Here is a 23321-nt window from a genome sequence, read left to right on the forward strand (position 1 = left end):
GAAAGCAACTGCTGACAGGTGTGAAAATTACCGAACAATCAGTGTAATGTCATGGTTGCAAAATATTAACAAGAATTCTTTAGAGAAGAATGGAAAAACAGGTGGAATCAGACCTCGGGGAAGATGAGTTTGGATTCCGGAGAATTGTAGGAATTCGCGAAGCAGTACTGACCCTACGACCTATCTTAGAAGATAAAGATTTGTGGATTAGAGAATGCTTTGACAACGTTAACTGAAATACTCTCTTTGAAATTCGGAAGGTATCGGGGTAAAATACAGCGAGCGCAACGCTATTTAAAACTTATACAGAAACCAGTGGGCAGTTATAAGAGTCGAGGGGCATGAAAGGAAAGCAGTGGTGGAGAAAGAAGTGAAACAAGGTTGCAGCCTACTCCGATCTTATTCAATATGTACACTGAACGAGCAGTAAAGGAAACAAAAAATAATAATTAGGAGTAGGAATTAAAGTTCTGGGAGGAGAAATAAGAATTTGAGGTGTGCCGATGACATTGCAATTCTGGCAGAGAAAGCAAAGAACTTGGAAGAGCAGTTGAAGGGAAAGGACAGTGTGTTGAAAGGAGGATATAAAATGAACATCAACAAAAGCAAAAGAAGTGTAATGGAACGTAGGCGAATTAAATCGGGTGATTCTAAGAGAATTACATTAGGAAACGACACACTGAAAGTAGTAGACGAGTTTTGCTATTTGGGCAGCAAAAATAACTGATGACGGCCGAGATAGAGAGGTTATAAAATGTAGACTGGCAATGGCAAAAAAATGATTTCTGAAATAGAGAAATTTGTTGATATCGTAAATACATTTAAGTGTCAGAAATTTTCCGGAGGTATTCATCTGGAATGTAAACATGTATGAAAGTGAAACTTGGAGGATAAACAGTTTAGGTGAAAAGAAAGCGGAAGGTTTCGAAATGTGGTGCTACAGAAGAATGCTGAAGATTAGAATACCTTTATAACGTATCAAAGGGACGTGTGTGATTTCCTTAGGTTAATTAGGTTTAAGTAGTTCTAAGTCTAGGGGCCTGATGACCTCAGATGTTAAGTCCCATAGTGCTCAGAGCCATTTGAACCATTATTTTGTACTTTAAATATCAACCAAAGTCAAACCGACTTGTCTCTCCCGATTCTGATAGGCAGCTGAAATAGATATAACTACTGTAGGAAGTTGAAAGTAACAGTCTACATGAAATTGGAGGATACAACGTAACCTTCAACACATCTGAAAATGCTGGTGCGGTGATATTAACAGAAGACGGCATTCGCGTGGCAAAATCTCGAGGTCTACAAAGCGGTAGAAGGATATTAGCACAAACACAAGATAAGTCTTCGCAAATGTGCACCCTCCGTCTGGAAGCAATCGTAGAGAGGGGAAGACCGAGTTTTTTAAATAGGAAATTATGTCTATTTTGCCAAGAACATGGATCAAAGACGTAATTGTCGGTGATTTTTCACTCTGTTAGTAACAAAACGTACCAAAATCAAAATTTCAACAATTGCATATAATACATGTTAGAAATTTCAATATTATTGACACGTTGGAGACAACAAAACAGACTCATTAATGTACAGCTTCGTCACTAGTCATTAGTGAGCAGAATAGACCGGGTTTACACCTCACAAGAACCGGCCTGTAAATTTTTCCGATCATTGTGCGTATATCACCATAATCAATGTACAGAAGCAAACAACTTTCCGTGGGAAAGGATACTGTAAATAGATTACTACCTTGCTCAGAGACGAGTAATTAATAATTATGCTTCTGGAAGCATGGGACGCCTACATCGCTGACATTAGAGAATAACCCAGAAGATTACATTGGTGAATGAGGCGTACAAAACCCAGATTACGGAAATTGCAACGACAACATAGTTACAACAAAAGTGGGTGGGAGAAAAGTTAGAGGTACTTTATTTCATCTGTCTCCGACAATTGTACCATCATACGTGATACATAACCAATAAAAGTTCAAAGATAAAGAAGATTAAAGCATAGATAAAGGCAATGCAAAGAAGAAGACAAGAGGATCTAAAAGTGTGGTCGAGAGTATTATCCATGGGAAGAATCCTTCACTCAGCCACCTAATACGAGCGTCAAAAAGAACAAAATACAAAATAATCGAGTAACTCAAGATAGGAAACAAGACAATACAACAGAAGGCTCATATCAAAAGCGAAGTGCAGCAACATTTCAGTGAGTTGTACGCTGCACTAGATGTAGACGAGAACCTCGAATCAGTTTTTCTGAATGATGTCAACGAAGTGAAGCCTTCTCTCAGTGAAGAATTTACATACGAGGATATGTAATATGAAGCGCTATTGAGAAGGCCGAAAGAAAAGTCACCAGATTGAGATGAAATACAGGCTGAATTTATTTCACTTAGTGTGAACTGTAGACTAAAACTGAATAAATTGCTAAAAGGTTGGAGTTTAGGGAGATCAGACCTGGGTAAACTGAAAGAACCAGAGACTGTAGAGAATTTCAGAGAGCGCGTTAGGGAACGATTGACAAGAACTGGGGAAAGAAATACAGTAGAAGAAGAATGGGTAGCTTTGACAGACGAAGTATCGAAGGCAGCAGAGGAGTAAAAAGACAAGGGCTAGTAGAAATCCTTGGGTAGCACAAGAGATACTGAATTTAATTGATGAAAGGAGACAATATAAAAATGCGGTAAATGAAGCAGGCGAAAAGGAATACAAACGTCTCAAAAATTAGATCACCAGGAAGAGCAAAATGGCTAAGTATAGATGGCTAGAGGACAAATGTAAGGATGTAGAGGCATATATTACTAGGGGTAAGATAAATACTGCCTACAGGAAAATTGAAGAGACCTTTGGAGAAAAGAGCACCGCTTGTAGGAATATCAAGAGTACAGATGGAAAACCAGTTCTAATCAAAGAACGGAAAGCAGAAAGGTAGAAAGAGTATATTGAGTGTCTCTACAAGGCGATGTATTGGACAGAAATATTATGGAGATGGAAGAGGAAGGAGATGAAGATGAAATGGGAGATATGATACTGCATGAAGAGTTTGACAGAACACTGAAAGACCTAAGTCGAAACAAGGCCACGGGAGTAGACAACATTCCATTAGAACTACTGATAGCCTTGGGAGAGCCATTCCTGAGAAAACTCTGCCATCTGATGAGCAACAAGTATGAGACAGGCGAAATACCCTCAGACATAATAATTCCAATTCCAAAGAAAAGCAGGTGTTGACAGGTGTGAAAATTACCGAACTATCGGTTTAATAAGTCACGGCTGCAAAATACTAACACGAATTCTTTACAGACGAATGGAAAAACTGGTAGAAATCGACCTTGGGGAAGATAAATGTTGGAACACGTGAGGCAATACTGACCCTACGGCTTATCTTAGAAGATAGAGTAAGGAACGGCAAATCTACGTTTCTAGCATTTGTAGACTTAGAGAAAGCTTTTGACAATGTTGACTCGTATATTCTCTTTCAGATTCTGAAGCAAAAGCAAAACTAGGATAGTGGAATGTAATCGGATTAAATCAGGTGATGCCGAGGGTATTATATTAGGAAATAAGGCACTTGAAGTAGTAGATGAGTTTTGCTATTTGGGGAGCAAAATAACTGATGATGGTCGAAGTAGAGGATATAAAATGTAGACTGGCAATGTCAAGGGAAGCGTTTCTGAACAAGAGAAATTTGTTAACATCGAGTATAGATGTAAGTGCCAGGTAGTCTTTTCTGAAAGTATTTGTATGGAGTGTAGCCATGTATGGAAGTGAAACATGGATGATAAATACTTCAGACAAGAAGAGAATAGAGCCTTTCGAAATGTGGTGCTACAGAATAATGCTGAACATTAGATGGATAGATCACGTAACTATTGTATAGGTACTGAATAGAATTGGAGAGAAGAAGAATTTGTGGTTCACGTGGCTTTAAGCAGTATGGGACTTAACATCTGAGGTCACCAGTCCCCCAGACTTCGAACTACTTAAACCTACCTAACCTAAGGACATCACACACATCTATGCCCTAGGCAGAATTAGAACCTGCGACCTTAGCAGCAGCGCGGTTCCGGAGTGAAGATCCTAGAACCGCTCGGCCACAGCAGCCGGGGAAGAATTTTGTGGCACAACTTGATTAGAAGAAAGGATCGGTTGCTAGGAGGCATCAAGGGACCACTAAATTAGTATTGGAGGGTAACGTGGAGGGTAAAAATTGTAGAGAGAGACCAAGAGATGAATACACTAAGCAGATTCAGAAGGATGTAGGTTGCAGTAGGTACTTGGAGATGAAGAAGTTTGCACAGGGCAGGGTAGTATGGAGAGCTGCATCAATCCAGTCTCTGGACTGAAGATCACAACAACAACAGTGTGCTATATTGAAAGAAGAGCTAATTAACGTTTTGAATGGTGCATGGAATTTCCAACAGCTCCTTAGAAGCTTCCAGGAGCGGCTCATCGCATTGGTACCCAAGAAATACCCGACAACAAACATCGAATCCCTTACGCCGATTACTGTCATGAACGCTGACTACAACCTAGCTCGAGCTGTGGAACGCAAGCTTAAGGGACGTAATGAACGACATGGGAAATTATGAGACATGTGCAGTCCCTGGCCGTAGTTTAACCGACAACCTGAGTGATTACCGTGACAAAATACGCATCTTCGATATGTATATAACATCAGGGACTATGTAATAGTTTACTATTTGCAGTGTCTTAGTTTTACGGTGTACTGTACTGCTACGATCTACAGCTGTGTCAAGTGGAATATGTATTCTGAATTGCCAATACGATTAGACTTTCAAACGAAAATTTGTGCTGGATAGGGATTCAAACCAGGATTTTCCGCTTTAAGCAGGCGGTCGCCTTAACTACTTCGGCGATCCGAAAACACCTCCGGGACCGACCCAGACTTCCATATGTCACTGAGTCAACGGTGTGCACTCCCTTGATCTAATGCCTCGCCTTGGAGAGTATTATTATTGTCGCGGCCTGTGTAAGCATGTAATACTGTTTTCATTGTTTGTGTTTTGCGGTGTACCATGCAATGTCCTTCAGACATGTATTCAGTCGACAAGAACAATAAAATCCGCCCCTGTGCGGGAATCAAAGCAGTTGAGCGAATGCAGGACGTGAACGCTCAGTCGCATATGGAGATTTCAAAATCTCTAAGCTGTAGGCACTGCAGTAATGAATAGAACAGTAGTCAGTCCACACAGTAGCAGTTAAACTGAAGTGGAGGAGACGTCTCTAAAAGGTCAATCATAGATGTAAGAAAGACAGATATAGGTACTAGAAAAACAGCTGAGAAGAAAGTATAAACATTTTCAGGGAAAGAGAAGAATACAATCAAAAAATTCGTTTAGGAATCAAATAAACACTAAGTGTAGAAAAGAGGAAATAACTGCAGAAAAAATGCGGAGGTATGGAAACAGAAATGGTCAGCGTTAGGAGTGATTTAGCATATAGAAAAATCAAAACGACCTCCAGTGAAATTAAAAGTAAGAGCGTCAACATTAAAAGTGCAATGGCAATTTCACTGTTAAATTCAGGGGGGAAAAGGAGAGAGAGAGAGAGAGAGAGAGAGAGAGAGAGAGAGAGAGAGAGATAGCGAGAGAGAGAGAAAGAGCGCAGATAGGTAGAAATGCTACACTAAAGGCCTCTACACAGGGGTTGGTGGGGTTAAGGGAACTGTCTAATACTGAGTTGTATTAGCAGACATAGGAGATCCAGTATCAGGGTATAACATAGCTTTGGGAGATTTGCGATTAAATAAGTCAGAAGCGTTAAGTAATATATCTACGGGATTTCAAAAATTACTGGGGAAGCGGCAATTAAAGTTGGTTTCGTAGAATTTCAGTTTGGAGACGTATCAAAATATTTCCGGAAAATATCATCCATAGAATCCGACAGATAGCAAAGGCGAATAAGTGCGAAAATTATCGCACAATCAGCTTAACATCTCAGGCATCAAAATAGTTGAAAGAATAATACACAAAAGAAAATTGAGAATCTGTTAGATGACAAACAGGAGTTTGCACCAAGAGATTGCGCTTGATATTAGAAGCTACGATTAAGAAACATCAAGACTGGTTCATAGGATTTGTCGACCTAGAAAAAGAATTCGATAGTGTACAATGATGCAAAATTCTCGACATCCTAGGAAAATCAATGTAATCGGCACGGAAAAACGCAAAATATACAATACTAGCGACCCAGGAAATGCATCGAAATTGCTAATTGTGTATGGAAATTCGATGTAGGTCCTAAGCTGGTCCTCCCCCCTCTCTCTGTCCATCTCCTTCCTCTTTCTGTCTCCTTCTCCCCCCCCCCCCCCCTCTGATCGATCATGAACATTGTTTATTGCTACTGCAAACGAAACGTTGATTGGGAGTTGAAGTCGCTCGAAGTGGACAGATGAATAGGTTGGGAACGACGGCATACGGACGATTCTGATTCCGTAGTAGTATTTCATTCAGTAACCGCTATCCATAAATACAACTTTACTGTCTTATGGTAAAAAAGACTGCGAGGAAGGAAACAAAACAGCCCATTGTAGTGTATACAACTTTGCATTTGTAGGAGAAAGAATATATTAGATGGGAGAAACTGCTTGTCTAATGGTTTGAATGCTTGCTATCGTAGTTAACTACAGCGAGAAAGGAAACGAAAACGCGCATTTTTACAGCGAAGTACAGCGTTTTCTTCCTCGCAGTTGGTTTTAACGAAACACTTATACACAGTTGTTTAAAAAAATGTACAGCCTATGTCCGTCTGATTGTTTATCGGAGAATCATGTAAAAATCTGAAAAATCGGCCAAGAACATTTCTGTGATCAATGTCCGTCAGAACAGCAGCATGTAAAAACTGTAGTAAAGTGATCGACAACTTTTCGAGATTTTTGGAAACAGTACCGACGTCGCGTCTTTATACACTATTATAGATGTACAAACAACCAGAGGTAAATATAAGAATGGAAGGTCGAGAACAAAGTGCTAGGATTAAAAATGATATTAAATCATGGATGTATTCTTTCGTCCTTCCTTGTTCAAGCAATACGTCGAAGAAACAATAGCAGAAATAAATGTATAAGATTTGGATTAAAGTTCATGATGAAAGGGTGTCAGTAATATGGTTCGCAAATGACATAGCTACCCGCGGTAGATACGAAAAACAGTCACAGGGCCTGTTGAATGGAATGAACAATCTGATGACTACAGAATATGGGTTGAGAGCAAACTGAAGAAAGACGAAACTAATGAGGAATAGCAGGAATGAGATATTGGGATTAACACCAACATAGGTGACTTAGAAGTAGGCGAAGTTACGGAATTCTACAGTGCTGGAAGCAAGATAACAATGATGCATGAAGTAAGGAAGACAAAGAAAGCAGATTAGCACTGGTAAAGAGGGCATTCCAGCCCAAGAGAAGTCTGCTAGTATCAAACATCGGTCTGAATTTGAGGAAGAAACTACTGAAAATGCACTATCATGCTTAAAAGTATCCGAACGACCTAACTTAAGTTCCGCCTGATTTGTATGTTAACCACGTAACTTTCTTGCAGGTCCCCTAATTTGCTTTCAGCACAGTCGTTTGACAAAACAGTTAGTACTGGGACTAGAAAACACGTCCCTGTATGGTTATCAATCTAGAAGCAAATTAATACCATGGTAATGCAAATATCAGGAAACTCGCCACAAAAGATGAGTCTTTAACACTTGTAAACTGTAACTTATTACAGAAATGACATATCAAAAAGAAAGTTCAGCTTATAGTTACGTGACGACAATTTTTGGAGGGGAGCAGGATACGGGACTCCTAATCAACAACTATTGTGCGTGTTAACAAACAACAGAAGATCGGAGATACAGTTTCAGTCAGAAGTTACAAAGTGTGTGCATGCTTATACTTGAACCGACGCAACTTAAAATTTGGATGGGCATCCGAACCCATCACATATTAAGATTGTTAACTAACTACAACAGAATGTTAAATATCGAAATTTTTCTCCATTAGCGAAATATCTGAAACTGTAATGACAGACGAAAAGGTTTTGCCTTTCTGGGATTCGAATCCATCACCTACCGCCATCGTTTGCAAGCCTCTAATGTACGTTAAACATCGGTTTTTCTTTTTTTCTTGCCAGTAGCGAAATGAGTTCATGTCTCAACTTAATGAAACGTTCTGTGCTGACTGGGACCCGAATCCCGTACGTATCATCGTCGTTGACCGCATACTAGGAGGAGTTAACTACTGAATTCATTTTCACCTGGAGCTAGGAGTAGCATGTTTGAACCTAAAAGCACGTGATGGAAAGCTATGTGTTCGATCAGAAGGTGTGCGTCGAACACGCACTATTTGTTGTTGACGTGGCGTGAACTGACGTTAAAAATCATAATTGTTTTTCTGCCTGGAGTTTGGCGTGCACATGCTACTGCTTGAATTGCAATGACGAAAATGTATGTGCTGGGCCAGGATTCAAACCCAGGCAAGCGCCTTTAGTGGAGACCTTGAAGCTTTTGGAATCTTGGAGAAGCAACGAAATTATGGAAGTGTATCGGACCAAATGGGTCAAATCCCGACACTGGGTCGTTCTAATACAATAATAAACAAGTACTATGTGCCCTAACGATTGGTTCGTTGATGAAATAAAATAACTGGTCTAAGAAAGCTTACTGGTGACCGAGTTATTATTTGCCGTGAGTTTCGCCCCGTTCATGACCCAACATACACCGGCTCTCCTCAAGTCGGTAGCGGAAGGATAGCATATTTAATTTGGAATTGGAAGCACGTTGTCAGTTCGTGTTACGAAATCCAACTGAAAACCGAACTGCACGTAATGCTGTCTCATGATTTTATTATAAAATCGGTATTTCCGTAATGGATGACAGTTTTGACTCGCTGGAGTTGGATTACAGCCTTTGCAAAACATGTGTATTCTTGTTCTGCCACATCACCGTTCATTATACTCCTCGGCTAATCAATGCGTAATTCTGCTCTCACTGACTCAAAATGACACAATGGCCATCTACACGACCTGGTAACATAAAGCAGTACGACGAAGTTCCTACACGAACAACTGCTTTCCACATGGGCTGCAGTGGCGCCGTATGAATTAGTGGTGTAGTGGCAAATGTGGCAGAATGTAAACTCAAAGGCGAAATATGAAGCTCTTTCACCACTTCAACTTGTAAACCGCATTAAACAACGTAATCTACTACAACAGGAAAAATTTTCCTGAAAAAAGATTGATCCACTTCGATCCTGGAGATTTGGTCTGGCATGTCGTCACGCAATTTCTTATAAGTATATTTATAAGTCGTCACGTTTTATTTGAGGTTCTAAAATCGTTCTTGCGATGACTTACTAGATGTGGCAAAATTGAGGGTTATGAGGAACATCGTTTATGAGTTATAAACTGGAGCGTGAGACGGGAAAAAAGCATAACATTTGTGACATTTTCTTCTCTTTAGATTTCATAGAAGGTTACGGATAATAGAGACAGCTGGAAACATTTGTGGAGTGTTAGGGGTGTTGCGGCGAAGAAATTGTGGGATCCTCCCCACTCGTCTCTTACGGGGTGACTAAAGGATGCTGCGTTCTCGGAATGCTATACAACAATTCAAGTAAAATCACATTCACAGTTTTTATCACAAATAAGAAGAATGACAATACTTAACTGGCATTTACAACAAGTGTCGCAGGCGATGGGCGACATTCAAACAGTAATGTTCTTTGCTATATACATTGTCCAAACAAGCAATGGATATGGATCACTAATAACTGTACTGCGAGTGCCGGTCTTCAACTGCGTGAACACTGTCCGCATACTGAGCGCCCGAGGCTGGCAGGAGCGGCGCTTATATTCTCTTCTCGTAGAGGCCGCTCCTGTCATGATGCGGTCCTAATCAGCGCACCATTGGCCGACGTCTTCTCACCGCCTTCTCTTTACTTGCGTTCTTCATCTTCGTTCTGGCGCTTGTGGTTGCGCCAGAACATTCCTCTCCCCCCCCTCCTCCCCCCCTCCACCACCACCCCAAAGCGACGGACCGTCGTCGTGCACGGAGTGGGACCACGGCGGGGGAGACAGGAATGTGGGCGCATCGCCAGGCCGGAAGCTGTGGCTACAGGGGGCGTCAAGCTTCAGGCCGTACCCCCGCCTGCGCTCTGGCAGAAAAGTAACCCGGAAAACGACCAGAAGGGTACGCGTCCACCTCCTGATGCCGTGAACTAGATGCAGAAGTCGGCGACTGCTGGGGTTGGGCGGGTCCAGCTCCATCGGTAGGACGAGAGGTGAAGGCGAACGCTCGGTCTCCATGGGGTCATCCAGCGGTATCGTGAGGACACCCTCTGGCGGCTGCTGTGGCTCTGGATCCGTGAATCCGGGGAAGAGAGACTGAAAGATCATTGTGTACACGACAGAGGCAAAGCTGAATTTGATGGAGGCGCTGCAAGCCATCTGGACCTGAAAGAAGATGCACGCAAGCGCCAAGTCGAAGGACGATCTCGCCTCGCTCCCACCGTCTGCTGCCGCTAAAAAACCCTATAAAAGATAATATCACACGGTGCGAAGCCATTCACCTGGAAGCATAACATCCGTGATGTGAAAGGGAGAGCAATTGGACGCCTCCGCGCCCTCTGTCCGCTGCTAAACCCGCAGTCGTCATTGCCTCCGCAACACGGCATCACGCTTTACCTAACATTGGTTCGCCCACTGTTAGAGTATGCGGCCGTGGTCTGGGGAAAAGCCGCAGATGCTCACATTGTGACTCTGCAACGGATACAGAACCGCGCCCTGAAGACTGCTATGCATCTTCCGAGGCGCTTCTCGACGCGCCAACTCCACGAGGACACCGGGTTCCTGCTTCTCCGAGACAGGTTCCGCGCCACCGCCAGGAAGTTCTACGAGAAGACGGGACGCTCCCGCAACCGGCTCATCCGTGGACTGGGCCAACAGCCTCATCACAGGCCAACCACGCGTTGGCTAATCAATGCGTAATTCTGCTCTCACTGACTCAAAATGACACAATGGCCATCTACACGACCTGGTAACATAAAGCAGTACGACGAAGTTCCTACACGAACAACTGCTTTCCACATGGGCTGCAGTGGTGCCGTATGAATTAGTGGTGTAGTGGCAAATGTGGCGTAATGTGAGGGATTAAGTTTTACTAATCCCTCAACAGAATGTGTCTTTCTCTTTTTCAGGTTAAACCAGACAAGACCAATCGACAAGAGTGGTAATATATACACTCCTGGAAAGTGAAATAAGAACACCGTGAATTCATTGTCCCAGGAAGGGGAAACTTTATTGACACATTCCTGGGGTCAGATACATGACATGATTACACTGACAGAACCACAGGCACATAGACACAGGCAACAGAGCATGCACAATGTCGGCACTAGTACAGTGTATATCCACCTTTCGCAGCAATGCAGGCTGCTATTCTCCCATGCAGACGATCGTAGAGATGCTGGATGTAGTCCTTTGGAACGGCTTGCCATGCCATTTCCACCTGGCGCCTCAGTTGGACCAGCGTTCGTGCTGGACGTGCAGACCGCGTGAGACGACGCTTCATCCAGTCCCAAACATGCTCAATGGGGGACAGATCCGGAGATCTTGCTGGCCAGGGTAGTTGACTTACACCTTCTAGAGCACGTTGGGTGGCACGGGATACATGCGGACGTGCATTGTCCTGTTGGAACAGCAAGTTCCCTTGCCGGTCTAGGAATGGTAGAGCGATGGGTTCGATGACGGTTTGGATGTACCGTGCACTATTCAGTGTCCCCTCGACGATCACCAGTGGTGTACGGCCAGTGTAGGAGATCGCTCCCCACACCATGATGCCGGGTGTTGGCCCTGTGTGCCTCGGTCGTATGCAGTCCTGATTGTGGCGCTCACCTGCACGGCGCCAAACACGCATACGACCATCATTGGCACCAAGGCAGAAGCGACTCTCATCGCTGAAGACGACACGTCTCCATTCGTCCCTCCATTCACGCCTGTCGCGACACCACTGGAGGCGGGCTGCACGATGTTGGGGCGTGAGCGGAAGACGGCCTAACGGTGTGCGGGACCGTAGCCCAGCTTCATGGAGACGGTTGCGAATGGTCCTCGCCGATCCCCAGGAGCAACAGTGTCCCTAATTTGCTGGGAAGTGGCGGTGCGGTCCCCTGCGGCACTGCGTAGGATCATACGGTCTTGTCGTGCATCCGTGCGTCGCTGCGGTCCGGTCCCTGGCCGACGGGTACGTGCACCTTCCGCCGACCACTGGCGACAACATCGATGTACTGTGGAGACCTCACGCCCCACGTGTTGAGCAATTCGGCGGTACGTCCACCCGGCCTCCCGCATGCCCACTATACGCCCTCGCTCAAAGTCCGTCAACTGCACATACGGTTCACGTCCACGCTGTCGCGGCATGCTACCAGTGTTAAAGACTGCGATGGAGCTCCGTATGCCACGGCAAACTGGCTGCCACTGACGGCGGCGGTGCACAAATGCTGCGCAGCTAGCGCCATTCGACGGCCAACACCGCGGTTCCTGGTGTGTCCGCTGTGCCGTGCGTGTGATCATTGCTTGTACAGGCATCTCGCAGTGTCCGGAGCAAGTATGGTGGGTCTGACACACCGGTGTCGATGTGTTCTTTTTTCCATTTCCAGGAGTGTATTTCTCTGTCTTACAGGAACCGCAGGAATGACAAATTTTGTCTAAACTGCACCACCACGAGCCAAGGACAGGCTCGTCATTTCAGCGTCAGCGTCTGCGAAGCCATACTTGCAGCCTTCCTTCGGCGCAGGATGCTCGGGAGGGTGAAGCAGTGTCCGATGGCGGCGGCCGTGAAACGATGGTCCATTTCGTGGATGCGAACAATGAGGCGAGAAACAGTTGCAGTGCTTGATCCCTGGTGTGTGCGTAGCGAAGTTGGCCACCTGCTGCTTGAATGTTCTGACAAAACGTTCCGCTTTGCCGTTCACTGTGGATGGAACAGTGCACGAGTTAGATGTTGTATGTCACTGCGTTCACAGAATGTTTCCTATTCATTTCACGTGAACTGAGGTCAGTTCTCTGACACTATTACTTCAGGTAAACCTTCGAGGCAAAACACCTGAATTGTGTTACGTGACATTGAGTTCATCGACACGACAAAAGGAAATTTGCTATAGTAGTCAACCAAAATCAACCAACGAGTGTTCCAAAATGGTCCCGCAAAGTCTATGTGCACACGTTGCCATGGCGATGAGACTTAGGCCAAGCAGAGGACCAGCCGCGGTGGCCGAGCAGTTCTAGGCGCTTCAGCCCGGAACCGCGTGACTGCTATGGTCGCAGGTTCGAATACTGCCTCAGGCACGGATGTGCGTGGTGTCCTTAGGGTAGTTAGGTTTAAGTAGTTCGAAGTTCTAGGGGACTGATGACCTCAGATGTTAAGTCCCATAGTGCTCAGAGTCAATTGAACCAAGCGGAGAATTTTGTGGCGGAGCGGACCGATTTTTCGCAGATGCGTTACACTGTGACTTCATCTTTTCTATTTGGGTGTCCGTACCCTGCCAAGTACAGTGTCGACGCGCTAACTGTTTCGTACGACCACTCCCCAGTGTCCTTGGTAAAGTAACTACAACACTTCTTTTTGCAAAGCCTTAGGGATCAACACACTGTCATATTGAACAAGAATTACACTTTTCTGTACAGCGAGGCTATGCCAACGTGTCAAGTATCAGCGCATGACAGAGTTCTTTATGCTATTCAATGAGTGATGCCAAGATGTGCGAATGTATGTTAGCAAAACGTTCAAATCTGGATCAGCATCCGTAGCCTGTGCAACTTTCTTATAATTCAGCGGACAAGACTGAAGTAATTCAGAATCCTGATCATCGATGTAACAACACCATGCAGCAGAAGAGTCAAAGTCTGTGTCAGGACCAATATGAAGATGTGAAAACGCTTCCGCATTACCACGTTGAGCTGTCGAACGATAAAAAATCTCATACTGGTATTGAGACAAGAACAAAGCACGTCTTTGCAATTTTTGGGCAGTTCGTACAGAAACCGGATTCGTCAGATGATTCAAGGACTTCAGAGGTTTGTGATCCGTTACTATGTAGAATTTTCTGTCATACAAATACTGATGAAATTTGGTGACAGCATGCACAATAGCCACAGCCTCTTTCTCGATTTGTGAATAATTACACTGAGCTTTGGACAACATTTTTGATGCGAAAGCAATAGGTCTGTCGTTATCACCAATTCTGTGCGAAAGCGTCATCTTGGAATACCACTGGTTAGTTAGGACCAAAGTCAACTATACATCGATCACAGAGCAATGCATCTGTAATGTATGAATGCAGAGTCTCGCGGCGATAACATTGAACAAAATGTTCTCGGGTTTCCAATCCCATCAATTGCTTAAAACTACACGAGCTTTAGACCAAGCACTCCTTGGCCATTGTCAAGTGGTATGACCGCCAGTGGGCTGTTGGTGCGCCCTTATATACGCTAGCTGCCGGCTGTGACGTCACTGGTGCCCGTGACATTGCCATATATGGGCATGTTTTGAGTCGGCGTTCGATGTGACCGCTTCAACCGCACGATCGCTGGATCCCACACAGCGCTGAGCTGCAAGCCATCGTCTCTATTCAGGGTGTTTGTGGTAATTTTTATTTCAATAGCTTCCTTTATTAACCTATCCCAGAAGCCGTTACTGCGAGCCATGACAGAAGTATCTTCAAATTTTATGTGGTGAAGTTTTCTAACGCATGCTCAGCTAACGCAGATTTCTCTGGATAGCGTAGGCGATAATACCTCTTATGTTCTTTCCTGCATTGTTCCACAGTGCGCACTGTTTGTCCGATGTACTTCTGGCCACACTCACAAGGTATTTCGTAGACTCCAGGTATTCTGAGACCTACTGCGTCTTTAACTGGTCTCTGTAATTATCTTGCCCGACACAGAGCCACAGAATGGCAGCAAAGCAAGTTTCTTTTCCTGCTCTACGTCGGTGGTCTTATTCTGATATTGCACAACTGGCATAGCACGGATAAGAGGGCTTTGAGCCCAGACGTGTCAACACGAACTGATGCAAGCTAGTTTATTAGCAGTGGGACTACCGGCACGTACACCTCTAGCCTACGCACACCACAGCATCGAGGTGTACAGCTCGGATGGAATGCAGCACTGTGGACTTCAGCGATAAAAGCAGGTTCTGGCTGCACTCAAGTGAGGTCGTTTGCTCGTAACACATACTGTAGACCTGGTGAGCGTTGTCTCGTACAGTGCATCCGTCCAAGGCACACTGGCCTCAACCCAGGCTTTGGGGTGTGCGGTTCGATAAGACACAAACCTCTTTCACCTTTGGTATTTCTGGAGGGAACGCTAACTAGCGCTCGGCACGTGCAGAATGCTTCTAGAGTGGTTCTTTTGCTGTTCTTGCTCGTAAAATTCAACGTGCTCTTCAAGACGTGCAGGAACTTCCCCGGTCAGCACCATCTCCGGATTTGCCTCCAATCAAGTACATCGAGGCTATGATGGGATGAAAAGTGACTCGTGCGGCTCGTCAGCCAACAATTCTTATAGAACTGCGTGAACAGGTCGCAGAGGTCTGGGTGCCAGAGTCACCGCCTACCCGTGGACGCTAAACCATTTACTAATGTGGGCGTGTTAGCATGGGTCGATAGCTGTTACCTCAGAATCGCTTGTGCTATTGGTCTGTAAGAGTAATCGTTTCGTGTACTCCAAATTCACTACTATAACAACAAATCTTGAGTGAATTGGAAACCTCCAAAAGGGTGTACTAATTATTTTAGGCAGTGTATTTGCGACAGCCATTTCGCCATGGCTTCCCTAAGTTTTTTATTTATTTCAATGCTAAGTGATTTATATTGCTTTATTCCTGTCTTTCCCTCGACATTTCTGTACTTTCTCCTTTCGTCAACCAGTTGAAGTATTTATTCCCTTCCCCAAGGTTTCTTCGTAACTATCTCCCTAGTATCTGTGTTTGCTTTTTCAGCACCTGTGATTTCACTGAGACGACCACTCCTGTTCAGCTGAATTTCTATTGCGGTATTCCTTATCATAGTGTCAACATCTTTAGCGAACTTCAGACGCTTCTCAGTACTGATCAGTACTTCCGTATCCTACTGCCTTCCCATTGACACGTAGTACGATTCTCTCGAATTTCATTCTACTCTTCATCACTACTTAATTGTGATCTGAATCTATATCTGCTTCTGGGCACTCCTTACAACACAATATCTGATTTCGGAAATCTACAAGTCTTATTGTATGTGTATACTGTTGTGACTTGGCAAGACAACCAAGCCACTCTGAGGAAGCCGAAAGGCACGCGTTTAAGCTCACGCAGGCTGGCGTGAGGTCTGGAACAGTTAAAGGGATTGAGACTGGCAAATAAAGTACGTAGCTGATGCAATGCGTAATTTTAATCCATAATTGGTAAACATCGGTCTGACGGTACATGCATCACAAGATAAATAGCAAATGATAATTGCGCCTTGCTAGGTCGTAGCAAATGACGTAGCTGAAGGCTATGCTAACTATCGTCTCGGCAAATGAGAGCGTAATTTGTCAGTGAACCATCTCTAGCAAAGTCGGCTGTACAACTGGGGCGAGTGCTAGGAAGTGTCTCTAGACCTGCCGTGTAGCGGCGCTCGGTCTGCAATCACTGACAGTGGCGACACGCGGGTCCGACGTATACTAGCGGACCGCGGCCGATTTAAAGGCTACCACCTAGCAAGTGTGGTGTCTGGCGGTGACACCACATTCCTCCCCCGCAAATCGGCGAACGGTTGTGTTATAAGGCTTCCGCCCGCCGTGGGGAGGACCCCATGTTGACGTATGCGACGAGGTGGGGAGCCTAACAACAGGCGAGGCTGTGCCACCCGCACCCTGCCATTCGGTCCGAGGGGAGCTAGGAAACACCTGAAAACCTAGTCCAGGGTGCACGCCAACATGCGGTGTACGCGCCCGTAGAGAGACAGGAGGGGCCGAAGGGTCGACCTCCATCGGGTCGGGGCACCCGACGGGCGAAGACGCCATGTGGTCCGGAGCGGGCAAGAAGTCCATGGCGGAGGACAACGGGTCACGGGAAGCGATCGGCGGCGCGTGACCCAGGGAGGCGCCCGGCGGTTGCAGCGACGCGTCCACTGCGGGCGTCGCCAGCGGTAGAACAGGCGGCGGCGGCGGCGGCGGCGGCGGCGGCGGCGGCGGCGCGGGGCAAAATGGAAGGAATCGTCGGTAACACCTGGGGCTGAGGCGAGCCAGTAGATGGGTCCCCAGGGCGCTGACCGGACGGCACCATCGCTGAAAGCAGACGGGGAGCAGCAGATCCAGTGCGACGACAGAGGCGCAGCTGATTGAGATGCCGACGCACCTCACCAGAGGCCCCCAAAACCAAATACATCGCGCGGCCGAGGCAGCGAAGAATGCACCCTTCGAGCCAACGCCGTAAACCTCGACAGTTGCGATAGGATACAACGTCGCCTGGGGCAAAAGCAAGTGTCTGCCGCTGGACAGGAACCTGATGCGGCGGATGTAGCAAAGACATCAAGATGCGATGAGGGCGACCATGAAGCAACTCAGCCGGCGAGCGACCATCTCGGGGCTGAGAGCGATACGAGGACAAAAAGAGCAATAACGCGTCCTCTCGAGAATGCGACTCTTTCAACTTCAACATCTGTGACTTGAAAGTTCTGACCAAACGTTCGGCGGCACCGTTTGACTGTGGCGAAAACTGCGCGGACGTCAGATGTTGACTACCATTGGCCTTGCAGAATGACTGAGATTCTGCGGACATGAATTGCGGACCACTGTCGGAAACAATAGTCTGTGGAAGACCTTCAATGCAAAAGATAGCGGACAACGCTTGGATGGTGGCAGAAGACGTCGTGGAAGACATCCGGGCAACAAAAGGAAATTTACTGAATCAATCTACCACAACCAACCATCGAGCATTCCAGAATGGACCAGCAAAATCGATGTGTAAGCGTTGCCAAGTGGAAGTGGCTTTTGGCCATGCAAAGAATTTCCGCGGTGGTTCTGATTGTTGTTGGGCACACACCATGCAAGAAGAGCACATATTCGTAATCGCGGCATCGATTCCGAACCAAGTACAGTGCTGACGAGCAAGTTGTTTCGGTCTCACTATACCCCAATGTCCTTGGTGGAGAAGCCGCAAGACAGAGGACTGTAACGAACGTGGGACCACGACCCTGGACTGATCATTATCAGAAAGCAACAGTAAAACACCACGTCGTACAAAAAGTCTCTCCTTGTGAGCAAAAAATCTGCGAACCAACGGATCCCCGATCCGTGACTTTGACGAGGGCCATTGCGTAGCAACAAAACGCAGAACGGTAGCAAGGACAGGGTCGGCAGCTGTGGCTGTAGCTACACGACGAAAATCAATCGGAAACGATTCGACCACGTCATCGGTTTCCGAATCAATGAACATGCAAGCAAGTTCGGAAGAATCGAATGCTCTATCCTCAGCAACGGGCAAACGGGACAACGCATCGGCGTTTCCGTGCGTAGCAGTGGACCGATACAAGATATCGTAGCGGTACTGCGAGAGGAAAATAGACCAGCGAATGAATTTCTGCGCTGTACGTAGAGGTACAGGCTTGGTCGGATGAAAAAGCGATGTCAAAGGTTTGTGGTCGGTGATGATGGTAAAGTGACGACCATACAAGAAATCATGAAACTTATTGACACCAAATACGAGAGCCAATGCTTCTTTCTCGATCTGTGAATAATTTCGTTGCGCAGACGAGAGCAATTTGGACGCAAAGGCAATAGGGCGATCGTGCGAACCATCTTTGTGCGCAAGCACAGCACCGATCCCGAAATCCGATGCATCCACCATCAACAAAAGGGGCTTCCGGGGATCGAATGGCGTAAGGCAAGTATCGGAAAGCAACGCTGATTTCAACTGGCGAAAGGCGCGTTCGCATTCTGTCGTCCAGACGAACGGAACACCCTTGACGACGTAAGCGATGAAGCGGAGCTGAAATGGAAGAGGTGTGGCGCACATAGCGATGATAGTAATTTATTTTTCCCAGCACACTCTGTAGCTGCTTCAAATTCTGCGGCGAAGGCTAGTCTTGTATGGCACGGAGGTGCTCTGGACTGGGATGTATGCCTTGGGCATTGAGTACATGTCCCAGATATGGTAAATCACGAGCAAAAAACACACATTTGTCCTTCCGCAAGCGAAGACCATTTTATCGCAAGACCTGAAATAGTGTTCTGAGATTGGCTAAATGTTCTTCTTCCGTCTTTCCGGAGATCACAATATCGTCCAGATAGTTTGCTGCAGTAGGGACCGACGCACAAACAGTTTGTAGATATTGCTGAAACAATGCAGGGGCGGATGCACACCCGAATGACAGTCGTTTGAATCGATACAAACCAAGATGCGTGTTAACCACCAAAACGCGCTGGGATTCTTCGTCCACCGGTATTTGCAAGTACGCATCTGCTAGGTCCAACTTCGAAAAATATGTACCCGGGCACAGTTTGTCAAAAAGATCTTCCGGGCGGGGTAAAGGAAAAGTTGCAGTCACTAGTTGTGGATTCACCGTTGCCTTGAAGTCCACGCAAAGTCTCAATTTTCCGGAAGGTTTTTGCAGAATTACTAAGGGTGATGCCCAGAGGGAAGCCTGCAGACGTTCAATTACACCTTGTGATACCAAATCGTGTAACGTTTTTGCGACCTCATCACGCAATGCGTGGGGAACATTGCGCGCTCTGAAAAATTTCGGTTGCGCGTTGATTTTCAGTTCCAAACGTGCTTCATAGTTCTTAGCGCAACCGAGGCCCGGTGCAAAAATGTCTGCAAATTCTTCACAGAGACGAGAAACACTGTCGGAAGGCACAGTCTGGTTCACTGATAGGACCTGATTGACTATAGACAAGTTAAGCAACTGAAATAAATCGAAACCAAACAAGTTCACTGCAGCAGAAGAACGAAGGACGTAAAATGACACAAGTTTTGTTTGTCCCTTGTATGTTGCAAGAAGGCTACACTGTCCTAACACAGGGATTGCTTGTCCGGATTAACTAGTTAGCTTAACATTTGCGGCACGCAACGGAGGTGTGCCCAGCTGCTTGTACGTGTCGTGATTGAGGAGTGAAACTGCAGCTCCGGTATCAAGCTGGAACGGTATCACTTTGTCGTTAATGTCCACATCAACAAAGAGTTTATTGTCCTGCTGACGACAAGAGCGACTGTCTCGTGCAACGTGAACTGACACTGGTACAGATTCACTTGCGATTTGACGGGATTTCCGGCGATGTCGATGCACACTATTTGTGGGACGAACACAGTCACTTTTAGAGAGAGTGGCACTGGGCGGAGTGGAATGAACTACATGAATTTCCATGGGCGAAGGTTCACGAGCCCGAGCATTCTTGGGTCGATTCCGGCGCGAAGCAAAGGGCCTGGGATGGTTGTGAGTATCCGATCTGAGCTTTTTCTGGCAAACACTTTGAACATGTCCTTTTTTATTACAGAAAAAGCAAATAGCCTGGCGTGATGGGCAATTCTCACGCGAATGTCTAGTAGCACACCGCGGGCATCATTTCACTGCATTTGCATGCTGGCGCAGGACACGTGGCTGAGAGCCAGACGGCTTTGGCGCGCCCGGGCGCGAGGACTGTTTACTGTTCCATGCAGCTCGCCCGGCGGGCCAGTTAACGTGACACACAGGTGGCGAAGTTTCAAATGCTTCCTGAGCAAAGTCAAGTGTGTCCTGCCGATCCAATATGTCCATCACCTGTTGAAGGGAGGGATTGACTAGTTTCAAAATCTGTTCTCGTATACGAACATCAGAAACGTTCTGTGCTATTGCATCACGCACCATAGTATGTGAATAAGGGAATCCACATTCACACTCAAAAGCACAATCCCTAGTAAGGCCTTGCAAGGTTGCAACCCACTCCCGATTAGTCTGACCGGCTGTACGTTTTGTACGAAAGAAGGTATACCTTTTCGCAACTACATTGACTGATTCTTTGAAATATGCATCTAATGCAGACAAAATTTCTTCGTAGGACAGAGTTGCTATGTCGCATCGGGGAAATAATTTGACTAACACACGGTACGTGGACACGCTGACGCACGATGATAAGAAAGGCTGCTGCTCGTTACCTTGAATTTGCGGTGAGATGAAATCCAAATTAGCGTGACCACTCCATCCAGCTTTCCAGTGCCGCATCAAAAGGACGAAAAGATGGTGCAACTGCGTGTTGTGGCTGCGTGAGCGGTGGAGCGGCGGCTGCCGCATCGTTTTGCAGTGCACGTTGACCCTGGAAGAGCTGTCCAAGGGCATCCAATAAGGCCTGCGTCTGCTGATTCTGCAAGCGATAAAATTCGGACAGTACATCTGGAGATTGTGGCGAAGCCATGACACAAGTAAATCAGGAAAATCAATACGAACGCAAAATTCTAGTCGCCAAACTGTTGTGACTTGTCAAGACAACCAAGCCACTCTGAGGAAGCTGAAAGACACGCGTTTAACCTCACGCAGGCTGGCGTGAGGTCTGGAACAGTTAAAGGGTTTGAGACTGGCAAATAAAGTACATAGCTGATGGAATTCTTAACTTTAATCCATAATTGGTGAACATTGGTCTGACGGTACATGCATCACAAGATAAATAGCAAATGATAATGGCGCCTTGCTAGGTCGTAGCAAATGACATAGCTGAAGGCTATGCTAACTATCGTCTCGGCAAATGAGAGCGTAATTTGTCAGTGAACCATCTCTAGCAAAGTCGGCTGTACAACTGGGGCGAGTGCTAGGAAGTGTCTCTAGACCTGCCGTGTGGCGGCGCTCGGTCTGCTATCACTGACAGTGGCGACACGCGGGTCCGACTTATACTAGCGGACCGCGGCCGATTTAAAGGCTACCACCTAGCAAGTGTGGTGTCTGGCGGTGACACCACATATACCATGTTCCTTTTTAATCGAACAAAGTTCTAAGTGGCTAATCATTTTTGTTCATCCCCTACTGCGTATCACTTGTCAAGCGGAGGTTCTGTAAACCATGCCCATATATTAGAAAGTGGTTGGTTCCAATGGCTCTGAGCACTATGGGACTTAACAGCAGAGGTCATCGGTCCCCTAGAACTTAGAACTACTTAAACCTAACTAACCTAAGGACATCACACACATCCATGCCCGAAACAGGATTCGAACCTGCGACCGTAGCGGTCGCGCGGTTCCACACTGACGTGCCTAGAACCGCTCCGCCACACCGGCCGGCCCCATATATTACATCAGTATAAATTATTTCAGGTACTTGCAGCAGGAAGCACACACTACACTACAGTTGGTGGAACGCGACCAACACCATCTGGTCCTTCCACAACTCGTGAGTGAGTTTCTATGCAACCGGACAACTGAGGAAACAACTTCAAAACACTTCCACTTCCCGAGGTTACTAAATAGTATTTACCTCCAGTCTCATACACAAGACGGTTTCTTGGAACATGTGACATCTGTGTACCCACACAACTTCTCGTCTCAGCTGTTCAAGGAGGAAAACAGATATCACCACAACCGCTGGAGGGGGCCCATACTGCTAGCTACTTCCTTTACACTGCGCATCACGAGAGGAAAAGATGGCGTCTCCGACTGCTTTAAATCTCACATCGCGAAAATAGCCGCTAAGAAGCGCCACTTCGGGAGAGAGAAAAAGACAGAGAGCTTTTATGGATATGGTGTCTGTTCTTTAGGACATGACACCATATCCATATAAGTATATAGTTCTGGCGATACCGGCCATGAACTTCTTTTTCTGTACAGATGCACTCATATTCTCCGAACTCTTACGGGACTTGGAAGAATGTCTTCCACGAGTAATGAGTGTGTTGGGATGGGACACTACGAATGTAGTGTGTGGACATACAAGGTGAGAATGTGAGTCTTGCGGGAGGCGTGCGCAAGATAGTCCCTGCAGTCATATTATCATCTGTACCCTCGGTGGCTCAGATGGACAGAGCGTCTGCCATGTAAGCAGGAGATCCCGGGTTCGAGTCCCGGTCGGGGCACACATTTTCACCTGTCCCCGTTGACCTATACCATCGTCCGTGCACATATGACGGTATTAATGTATTTCTAATATATATATATATATATATATAGAGAGAGAGAGAGAGAGAGAGAGAGAGAGAGAGCTGTGCACTGTAGGCACGGGATATTGAAAATGTTCTAAGGCCAGGACCATTTGCCTCTGTCTTCTGCCCCACTGTAGCAAAAGTCGAGGTGCCTGGATTCCGTACAAAAACAACGTCAAACGTATTCACT

At 46.1% G+C, this 23321-nt stretch overlaps 1 non-coding gene across 1 annotated transcript; it reads left to right on the top strand.

The window, feature by feature from the left end:
• The first annotated feature begins 22991 nt into the window (after positions 1-22991).
• Trnat-ugu (transfer RNA threonine (anticodon UGU)) lies at positions 22992-23065 on the top strand. The gene has a single exon. It is a non-coding gene; the product is annotated as a tRNA-Thr (tRNA).
• Positions 23066-23321: the final 256 nt, after the last annotated feature.

Source organism: Schistocerca cancellata, chromosome 2, assembly GCF_023864275.1.
Source record: "Schistocerca cancellata isolate TAMUIC-IGC-003103 chromosome 2, iqSchCanc2.1, whole genome shotgun sequence".
Classification (NCBI taxonomy): Eukaryota; Metazoa; Arthropoda; class Insecta; order Orthoptera; family Acrididae; genus Schistocerca; species Schistocerca cancellata.